Source organism: Symphalangus syndactylus, chromosome 15 (assembly GCF_028878055.3).
Source record: "Symphalangus syndactylus isolate Jambi chromosome 15, NHGRI_mSymSyn1-v2.1_pri, whole genome shotgun sequence".
Classification (NCBI taxonomy): Eukaryota; Metazoa; Chordata; class Mammalia; order Primates; family Hylobatidae; genus Symphalangus; species Symphalangus syndactylus.
In genome coordinates this window covers 14,933,386-14,944,089 of record NC_072437.2, presented here as the reverse complement: position 1 = coordinate 14,944,089, position 10,704 = coordinate 14,933,386, and the positions used below count along the sequence as shown (strand labels likewise).

The window sequence follows — 10,704 nt, the reverse complement described above, 5'->3', positions numbered from 1 at the left end:
AGAGCCCCAGTAAGTATTATGGAGAAAGTAGAATAGGGGTTAGGCCCTACACAAGTGTGCGGAGAACTTGGAAAGTTGGGAATGGAACATGGATAGGATTAAAGCAGGAGTCTTTCTGCAGCCACCACACAAGCCAATCATGCACCAAACTGGGTCCAAGAAGGAAAACTGGAGGGTCACCTCTGGGAAGCTGAGCCTGTGTGTCATCGGTACTCAGTGGGTCTAGAGCCGAGCATCTGGTTCACGGAGTTGGAACCACTGTTATTCAACAGGTTCTGTGGACATGAAGGTGAGCTGGGCAGGGATCAGAGGACGGCGAGGACAAACTGGAGCCCGGCAGGCACTTATGTGTTCACCTGACATTACATCTGACCATAACAACCTTTATGGAGTAATGATAATTGCTTCCCTACCACCTTGCAACTTCGTGGACTACCTCCTTTAGCCAACTATAACCTGTAGCCATGCAGGGGAGATGAGTCTGAGAAATGTATTTTCCAGCTGAACTAATTTCACACTTTATAAAACCCCCAGAATCTGGGTGCACAGTTACATTGATACTCACTCATGAATCACACTTCCAGTATTCTGCATCTTCTTTAGCCCCCTTCCATGTTGATCCTGGCTTGTTTATGTGGTTTTACTGAGCCAATGGGACATTAGCAAACATGATGCAAGCAGAGACTTGGTAAGCATTCTCTCCACGGAACATGCAACCCAGGGACCCAGCTGCCATGCAAGAACCCAGGTCACCCTCCTTGAGGCTCAGAAATGGTGAATGTGGAGAGTCCTTAAGTCCACAGGGAGAGAGAAGTTCATCCATTGCAGAATCCTAGTATAGCTCAGCTACAAGAAAACCCATTAGATAAAGGAACCTCATGAGTGAGTCCTGCAAAGACCAGCAGAAGACCTGTCCAGCCAGCCCACAGAATCAGAAGCACCTGAATTCTGTAGTTGGGTATGAAGCAATAGACAACTGAATCAGCCACAAAACTTACATGAACTCTTTCATTGCTGATGAAAAAATAAAATAAATATTAATTTTATTACTGTCTCACTAACAAGAACCTTTTTAAAAAGGCATAGAATTTGAGTTACTAGAAAAGAGTTTTCAGTCGAGCCTTAGCTTTGTCATTCAAATTACTGAAGGGACACTTAAAAACTTTTTCAATACCTAATATTTGTCAAGTCCTCTATTAAGACCCAGTGTCCTCATCATATCAGTGATGAACATTTATTGAATATATACTATGTTCCAGACTCTGCATTAAGTCTTTTACTCCATGAATTCTCATACTTCATACTTCAAAGACCATGAGTATGCCTTAGTAAAAGCAGAAGCACAGAAATGGAAGTAACTCACCCCGCTGTATTAACAGAGCTGGGATTGGGATCGTGGCAGAGGCTACAATCTTCCTCACGACCCTAGAGCTTCTCTGAGGAATGTCATGTGCCCGGGGGTTTGGGAGGAAACATCTTAGCTCTGGGTTCCTGCAGAAGCACAGGTAATAAAGTTCAGTTACTTGCTAGATTCAGAGTTAATCTGGGCATGAAAAGGGGGAAAGGAGGTTTATTTTGATTCCACCAATACCTCTGGAAATGGATTAAAGGGTTTTAGAAAGTTAGCACAGAGAAGCCACAACAGGACTTCCTTTATCTCTCCTCTGCTGATGACAGGCCTGCAGGTATAAAGCATAGTTTGCCTCTAGCTAAATAAAAACTGGTGTCATGTGAAAGGATAGAAGTTTATAATTTTTCTTCTGATGAACTTTGCCACCCTTTTCATCTCCATTCTAGGGGCTAGAGTAGTCTATCTTAGATTCTAACATGACAGAAAATAATAGAAATTAAGGACTGTGTTGCTTTTGATCTCCAGGATGCTAAACTCTTACTGGAGGGACTTCAATATGTGAGAGAAATGTCATTGTGAAAAGAGCTGGGGACTTGAGTTTCCCATAAGGGCTGGAGAGAAGATCATTTGGGCTAGACAGAGTAAACAGAGAGACAGAGATGAAGAAAACATATAAGTTCAGTGTCTCAAATTGATGGTCCCATTCCCTGACACCAGACAGAGGTTTGGGTGAGGGAGCTGGGAGAGGGGTAGGGTGAGAAGGGGATTAAAAGGCTAAAGAATGGAAATGACTTTATAGGAAATCTATGTAAATATGCCTCCTCAGACCCTATCAGAGGGTACATATCCAAGTGGTTATAAACCTGGTGAATGGCTACATAGCCTTAGATAGGACACAAAAGTATCTGTTACCTACAAGCAAACTGGATGATGAGCTCATCAGTGTCCAGCTCGGATTTCTGTTTAAAGATCCCACCACACAATGAATCCTTCAGCAAATACCATCTTAGGCAGAAGATTCAAGATGCGGACAGCACCAGAATTCAAACCTTGCATTGACATGCATTGGTTGAATGAGATCTCAAAACTCAGATAGAGCCCATTTAAGTAGAAATGAAGAAATCAAAACTCAAATAGAGCTCATTTAAGTAGAAATGAAGAAAGGTTATTTTTATTTTCTTGAATGCTTTAGTTAGACATTGTTTCTGATCTGCTGCATCCAGGGTACAGCTATGTATTCTACTCCATGACTACTCTCCTAGGCAGTGTTAAGCTTCACAGATAGAGCAGGTTCAGTTTATAAGAGCAGAGGGAAGGATTGGTTTCCTCATGAGGCATTTAGAGGTGAGAGAAGAAAGGAGCTGCAAATATAACAGAGAAGGAGCAGTCAGAGATCGCAAGAAAATACAGTGTCAAGAAGGCCCAGGGAAGTCAGAAGCTTCAAAAGATTAGAACTTAAAGAAGGGAACCTGTCTAATAATGTTATAGAGAGGACAAATGTTTAAAGTATTGCAGAAAACATTAAAAAGGTATAAGATATGGAAAGAAGTAGCCCGTCTGGCTATTCAGATATCTGAGGTATGCTAGATTTGAAAGATTTTGCAAGTGTTAGAGAAAGGGATATGTGCTAAGGGAATGAGCACAGTGAGTATAAAAACGGAAGTTAAAGGATTTGACTATAAAATATTTGGGAAAATACGATAATCATTGGAAAGGGAGAGGATCAAAGGGTTTTTAAATGGGAACTGTAGAAAGGCAGAATACATGAGGAAGTTGACAGAGAAGGTATTAGAAAGAGGTCACAACAGTATGGGAATAAGGTACTTCAGAAAACAAAAATAAATTGGATTAAAGATGAGAACAGAATTCTCATATTCAGAATGCTTGCAGATGCATGCAAATTGGAGTCAAAATAGATGACATAAAAAGCATAAATGGTGGGAAATTGGTAAATCAAACACCAGCTGTTCTTAAATTCATAATAAACAGATAGAAGCAAGGTTACAGATCAAATTGGGTGGTGAGAAACTGAATGTAAGTAAAAAGAATGTGTTTAGGGAATAACTTTTGTGAGAAACAAGAAAGAATGTGGGTGGGCTTAAGGCTTTGCCCATAGTAATAACTAAATTAATATTTACTTTTAAAGTTTTTAAAATCACAAATGAAAATGACAGCCAAACACGGCTGATTTTTCTTTCTTTTTTGTTCAGTACAAACCTGTGACAATATCTCCTTGTTTATGAGAAACTCTTCAGTACCTAGCTCAGCATAGCTTGATTACAAGTTGCAAGCTCTTTATCTACAAAATAGACATAACACAGCCTACATTTCCCAGGGTTGTTATAGAAGTTAATTAATGTTTATTATACCCTCTAGGATACAAAGTGAAAACTCTGCTACTCACATATGAACACAGAATAATCTGAAAGGCCTACTTAAGTCCATTTGCCCATAGTGAATAATCGGTCTAACAAATGGAGAAATTAAAATCTACTTTTATATACTTTTACTTTATAAAGTTGTATTTCTTAACCATAACATATAAAAAATAGAAAGATAATATAACAAAATACTAAGAAGACAGGTTTCCAGAACCAATGAAACTGACAAGTGAAGGATAATTTTGGAATGCCCCATAAAGACAAAAACAGATACGGACTCTAAAGGAACTAAATACTCCTAAATAGTTAAGGAAGCAAATTATGTTTATGAAGAAAAATGATTGTCACTTTAGGAAACAACTTCTCATTATTGTAAAATGCATTGTGTATCTAAGGGGATTAATAAATAAAAAGTCAAAAATTACATACTTTGTAATGATGTAATGACTTCTCCAGCTCAAGATTGTGTGTTGGTGAGTTTACCAAGAGTGAACTCTTTTAATCCTGCTTCCAGAGAGAAGTATATAAGCTTTTACAGCTTTGACCATCAAATTCTTATAAATAAAAGCATTACGTATTAATTGATTGTGATTCGTTTTGTCAGTTTCATAAAATTGTTGTCAAATCTCACTTGACTCTTCCTTTCTGAATGGGAGAAACTGCTTAATATGCCTGTAGTATTTCAACACTGTATCAGAAGCTGTGGTATATATATTTTAAATGGTCCTTTCGCTTGTCTATAAAAAGCTTAAAATATGGAAGATAATGTTCCCAGGGTGCAACAGAATATTCCTAGGAACATTCCTTGCAAAACAACAGAGAAGTAGAACTGACTTCCACCTCCGTTACCGTGGGACTGCAAAGAAAGAGAACAATCATCAGAGCACAATTAACACAGAATCATGGGCTTGAATAGATTTCATTTTGCATTTTTCATAGCTATTTAAAGTGCTTAAGTGTTGCTTTCCTAATTTTAAGACCTTTGTGGAATTGAATTCAGAAATCTGAGTAGAAGAGCAGCTTCTGCCTTTTTCTAACCTTTCAGCCTGGACAATCGTTTCTCTTAGCCTCAGCCTTCTCTACGAAGCTGAGTTACTATTTACATCTTAATGAGGTGGTAAGAGAAAATTAAATGGAATAACCTGTGAACAAACATAATTCATCACAATGGCTCAATACTTGTTTCTTTGAGACAATTTTGAGAAAATTGGGACTTGGGGTCAGTCAAAATTCAAAACATTTTGAAAACTACATGGGTATAAAAAAGCATATATGTTCCAAAAGTAATATAGAAGTAGGTATATATTAACTGCTCAACAGGTTTTTATTAATTTATGAAACATACTGACATTCAAAAGTTAAATAAATTGGAAGTGATCATTCTATTACATGTAATAAGAAAAAGCTCAGCAAACTTAAACATGTTTTCTTGGACCCGTTACAGAACTGAGGTTTTGGGGCAAACCACCCCAAAATCTGGAGAGACAGGCACAGCTGACAGGTGGAGTTGATATACCTGGACAGAAGCTACCAGAGACATAACCTGGTAGAACACTTAGATGGGAATTTTAATAAATTGCTGGAAGCTGGGTATGGGTTAGTTTGAAAGTGAGGAACTACTAAGGACCATATTCTTAGAGACTAGAGTTCTAGTTTCTAACTAGAAACTTAGTTCTTAGAGCTAAGAAAAACCCCCTTTTGGCTTTAGCAGAAGGAAAGGAAAGTAACAGCTACGAAATATACCCAGAAAATTCTCTAAAACAAAGGCTTAACTCCACAGGAAAAGACTTTATCAGAACCTGATCTACCTGTGGAAAGGTCATTTACCTGAGTGTAGGCCCCTCCAGCCTTCCTGTTTCACCTGAGAGGAGTGGGGAAGCTAAAAAAATGAGTGAAAATGAAGGTGGCAGCTCAGGAACACAAGCCCACTAACAGATGGAGGGTGACATGAATTTCCAGAACATTTTCCATCTTCCACATCTATCACTACACCAAAAGTGAATTTTTCACTAAAAGATGTACAAGATACAGACACTCTCTTTGAGCAGAACCACTTAGGAAAGTCTGGAGTTAACAGATGAGACAAACGCAAGGCCAATAGAGGAATATGAAGACTCTGACACCTGGAGTACCACTAAACATAAGCCCCCGAAATATAGTCTTATCACCTCCATTCCTATTGTCCTATACAACACGCCCAGCTTTCAACAACAACAAAAAATTACAAGCCACGACACAGGCAAGAAAATAACACATGACAGCCACATTTAGACATGACCCAGGATACTAAGCCTGGTCAATGGAGGGGAATGAAAAGATACTGCTGGAGAAGAGGAATGTGCTTCCTGACTGTGGTGTTCTTGCTGTGAAGGCCCCTGCAGCACGGGTGGTCCAGGCAATGCACCGTAGCCAGCAGCATGCAGTGGGCAGTGGCTTCCCCGCAGCATCTTAGAACTCTGTAAGTTCCAAAGGGTGAAGTTTCACCAAATTGCATCAGAATGCCCCAACAGAAACCTATGTGCCATACAATGATTGGTGACTATGTCCTCACCAGTGAGGTCTGGGAGCCTAGGTCTCAGCCTGGGAGGAAGTGGGGTGGTTCTTCCTTGGGTACTGTATCTTAGCACCAGTGATGACAGCTATTATATTAGATCATATTGGATCATGCCATATCATATTATGCCAGATTTTATTGCATTGAATTATGTTACATTATATTACATTATGTTTTACTCTTCATATAATATTTATATTATATAGATATGTTATATTGTGTTATATCATATCTGCTCATCTTATATTCTTTAGAATATTTTTAAATTCTTTACAATTCTTTTTGCTTCTTGACATTCCTTCATTATTTCAATACTCTGTTAAAGTTAATATTTATTTATGTTATATATTTATTTATAAATTTTTCTCTGTATCTTTAATTGTTCAGTTTTTATCTTTAATTGTTTATATTTTATAGTATACATTTTCCTGTTCGAATTACTGTGAAATTTCACTTTCTACATTGGACCAAGGCCGATAAAGAAAAACATATTCTAATGGCTGTCGTTTTATGCCACTAAGTTTTGGGTGGTGTGTTATTCATAAACATTAACCAAATTTGGAATGTGAGTAATTAAGTAATAAATTGATAACTTTGAACTTTGTCACATCGCTTGAAATTCTCTTGCAACTGGATCAAATAAGATTTTCTAAATGTTTTCCATATTCAGTTACTCTGTGTCTGAAGTTTCTCTAAGTCTCAATTTTTTTATCTGCAAAGGTATCTGGGGGTAATAACAATATTTACTTCTTAATATAGTTTAATGTGAATATCAAATAAATACTCTATACAAAAGACTTAGCACAATATGTGAAATATAGAAGGTATATTAACTAATAAAATAATTTATAAAACTGTAGGTCTTCTCATTGATGCTACTTTTGTAATAGTTAGAATTATTCTAAAAATTGCTACCAAAAATTACATCAAATAAATATTTATGGCAACCCATTAAGGAAGAATATAAATTGAAAATGTGCAAAATAAAAAAATTACTTAATCCTTTTGTGTGTACCATTCATATTTTTCAAGACTCGTACTTTTAAAATATGAGTCATATAAGACAAATATTATATAGTGTGGAACCTAAGTTCTTCAGAAAATGAAAAGAAAACTCCACCTAATATGTAGATAATCAGCAAATAAATCATGTAGATAGAAAACATCTCCTATATTTTCTTATGGTTATATATTTTTAAATAAATGTTATAAATTTATTTCATAAATTTTTGGTAGATAAGGCAGAAATTTTTTCCTTTATCTTTCCAAGATAAAGAATATTTCTGCTTTAATTTCACAGCCTTTTGACAGACCACTTACCTATTCCATACTCACCAATTAATTGCTTAATTTGGCTAAGACCTGCAAGGCTGTGATCTAAAATCCCTTCTTAATAAAACCCTTCTCGGCCTCCAGCTCTGATTTCTCATTGCGTCTTATACGCAGCTCTACAATAATACGTTCACACTGCATTGTAAATGAATTTTCCCTTTTATCTTCCTATGTGCTTCAGGACCGTAATAAATCAAGGATAAACTCAGTGTCTGACACCCAAGATTAGTACATTTTGTTGGAAGAAGTATGAATGAACAAATGACTAAGTGAATGACACAACACACTCATTTCTGTGCATTGCCAGGCTCTACACACCAAAACCAATGAATATAGAGACAATCCCAAAATGAGGAGAAGGCAAATGTATTAGTCCATTCTCTCGCTGCTAATAAAGACATGCCCAAGACTGGGTAATTTATAAAGGAAAGAGGTTTAATTGACTCACAGTTCAGCATGGCTTGGGCAGCCTCAGGAAACTTACAATCATGGCCTAAGGAGAAGCAAACACTCAAACTCACTATCACGAGAACAGCGTGGGGGAAACAGCCCCCATGATTCAATTCTCTCTACCTGGTCCTGCCCTTGACATGTGGGGATTACTACAATTCAAGGTGATATTTGAGTGGGGACACAGCCAAACCATATCAGCAAGTTTGTCACTAGATTATGAAATAAAATATTTCAAGTAGTGACTATAATGCACACAAATGTACGCATATGGAATTTGGAAAAATGAAATGTTCACCATCTAAATATTGAGTATCTGTTTCATTCATAGGTATCATATAATTGAGTTATACAAATATAATTCTAGATTATCATTTTTTATGAAAATAGGTAAGAAAAATCAAGAAAGACTTATATTAACAGTTATGAACAGTTTATCCATGGACTAAAATATCACACAATAAATGTTAAACGAATGGTCCTTTTCCACATTAGTTTTAAATTCAAAAACTATTTTACAACTTATTTGAATAATTAATATTACAAACAACATTGCCTTGGAATGATTCGTCAGGAGATGCTGAAATTATAAAGTCTCAGTGTTTCAGAGCCACATGATTAGAAATCAAATGACATCATTTCTTTTCTTCTTTTGAGTGCATATATGCATGTGTTTCTATTACATGCAAGATGGCTGAGTAAAATGGAAAGGTCACTTGCTTATTTTCAAGTCAGAAAGACCATATTAGAATTCCAATTCTAACACACAGTAGCAATGTGACATTGGGAAATTTATTCAACCTTTTTGGGTTTTATAGTTACCTCATCTGACATCTGGGTATAATAACCTTGCCTGCATGGGGTTGTCATGAGAACTGATGAGATAACAGAGGTGGTAGTGTGAGTACAGCCTGGCAGAGAGACACTTTCTAAAGTCAAAGAATTAGTCCCTGGGCTGATGGGGTAACAAAGATAGATACTTAAGCTGACCTCAAGGAATGTAATGTCATTGGAGACAATGGAGAACAATGATATCTGCCCTCCTCATCCAGTATGTTTCATTAAAATAATGATTAAATGAATAATGTATATGGCAGAGATTGAAAATATAAAGTGGTATGATAAAATACAAGAATATTATTTCACAATGAAAGAACAGGCTCAAAGAGCTAAGTTGAACTGTTCTCTAAATAGATGCTATTAATGATTACACTAATGACACCTGTTAGAAAGGGTCTCTGAGGCACCACCTTAAATATCTTAAAAATGCTTTCCAGTCACACCCTTGGCTTCATCTTTAGGTTATGTTTTCTTGACAATGTCCTGGATTTATTCTCTGCCCAAAAGCCATCTTTTAATCTCAGCAGACTTTGCCATGTGGACAGACTAGGAATAAAGAAGAGCTTTATTTTCAAACCCAGCAAATCCCAGGTCTTTTGTAGTTAACAGTTCTTTCTCTAGTTTGTCTCACCCTCTCTTGTTTGTCATGTGCAGGTAGAGAAAGTCACGTGGTCCTGTGGTTCACTACCTGTTTCAAAATCTCTTCACTGCATTATCAACTTAATCAGAACCCTTGTTAATTTCCTGTGTTAGTTCAGGCAACAATGTTGTGAAACTTATTGCTAGTATAAAGCAAGGGTCTCCTTTCTGCCAGCTTTTACTATCATTTTAATTTTTCATATTTTTTGTTAAGCCCTACTCAGAAGCCTCCTCCAGGCCCATTATGTCTCTGCTAACTCTCTCCAAGGCTCTCTTGTGAACATCGTTCAGTGTCCTCTTTGACTGTGTCCACTGCCTCAGCCCAGAGCTAATGTCAGTGTTTGGGTTGTTATAGGAGCCCCTTCCTCCAGGTACAGAACTCTGTTCCAATTCCCCTTAAAACTAAGTGGCATCAAACATCAATGATTTTTTTTTCTCACTAACCTGTTATTTGGGCCAACTTAGAGGAGGTATCCCATGTGGCATCGAGAGGGGCAACTGGAAGGCCTGGGATGGCTCGACCCTGGGTACTGAAATAATCAGTGTTTCTCATTCATGCCTGATGACTGCTGTTGGCTGGAACCCCAGATGGGGCTGTCAGCCAGAACACCTACATAGGATCTCTTTATGTTGCTATTTGTTTTTTCTTACAGCATGGTGGTGGGTTCCAAAACTGAGTGTCCTGTAAGAATATCAGGAGTGCATGGCCTTTTACAGCCTCACCTTGGGTCTTGCTTTGCATCACTTTCACCATACTTCCTCACTTGGAGCAGCCCCTAAGTCCCACGCAGGTGCAAAGGGATGGGACATATCCCCTCAGTGAGAGCAGGTCAACCTCACATACACAGAGGAACATGTAGGGTGTATTGTGATGACTAACTTAGAAAATACAACCTACCACTGTTGTCAGGGTACTCCTTTACCTGCAATAAAAAATGATGAACCCCAAGTCAGCACGATGATTTCTAAGGAAGAACTCTCTCCTACAAATATAAAAACACACTCTCCTTTATAGAGAGCTTTAATTTATCTTTTAAAAGAAGGGGATCCAAAAAGTTATCACCAAGGAACAAGCAGCATGTATCCCACAGGATTTCAGAATGGCCATGGACTAGTGGTTCCTGTGAGCCTCCTAGTCTCTTCCTCTTCGAAGAGGA

General features: G+C 37.5%; 1 long non-coding RNA gene across 2 annotated transcripts in view; it reads right to left on the bottom strand.

The window, feature by feature from the left end:
• Positions 1 to 6,075: 6,075 nt before the first annotated feature.
• LOC129463888 (uncharacterized) overlaps positions 6,076 to 10,704 on the bottom strand; it is a 40,980-nt gene continuing 36,351 nt past the window's right edge. For both annotated transcript variants that reach the window (XR_008651336.2, XR_010115845.1), the window contains one exon: positions 6,076 to 6,188. This is a non-coding gene — a long non-coding RNA (uncharacterized lncRNA). The remainder of the gene's footprint in view (positions 6,189 to 10,704) is intronic.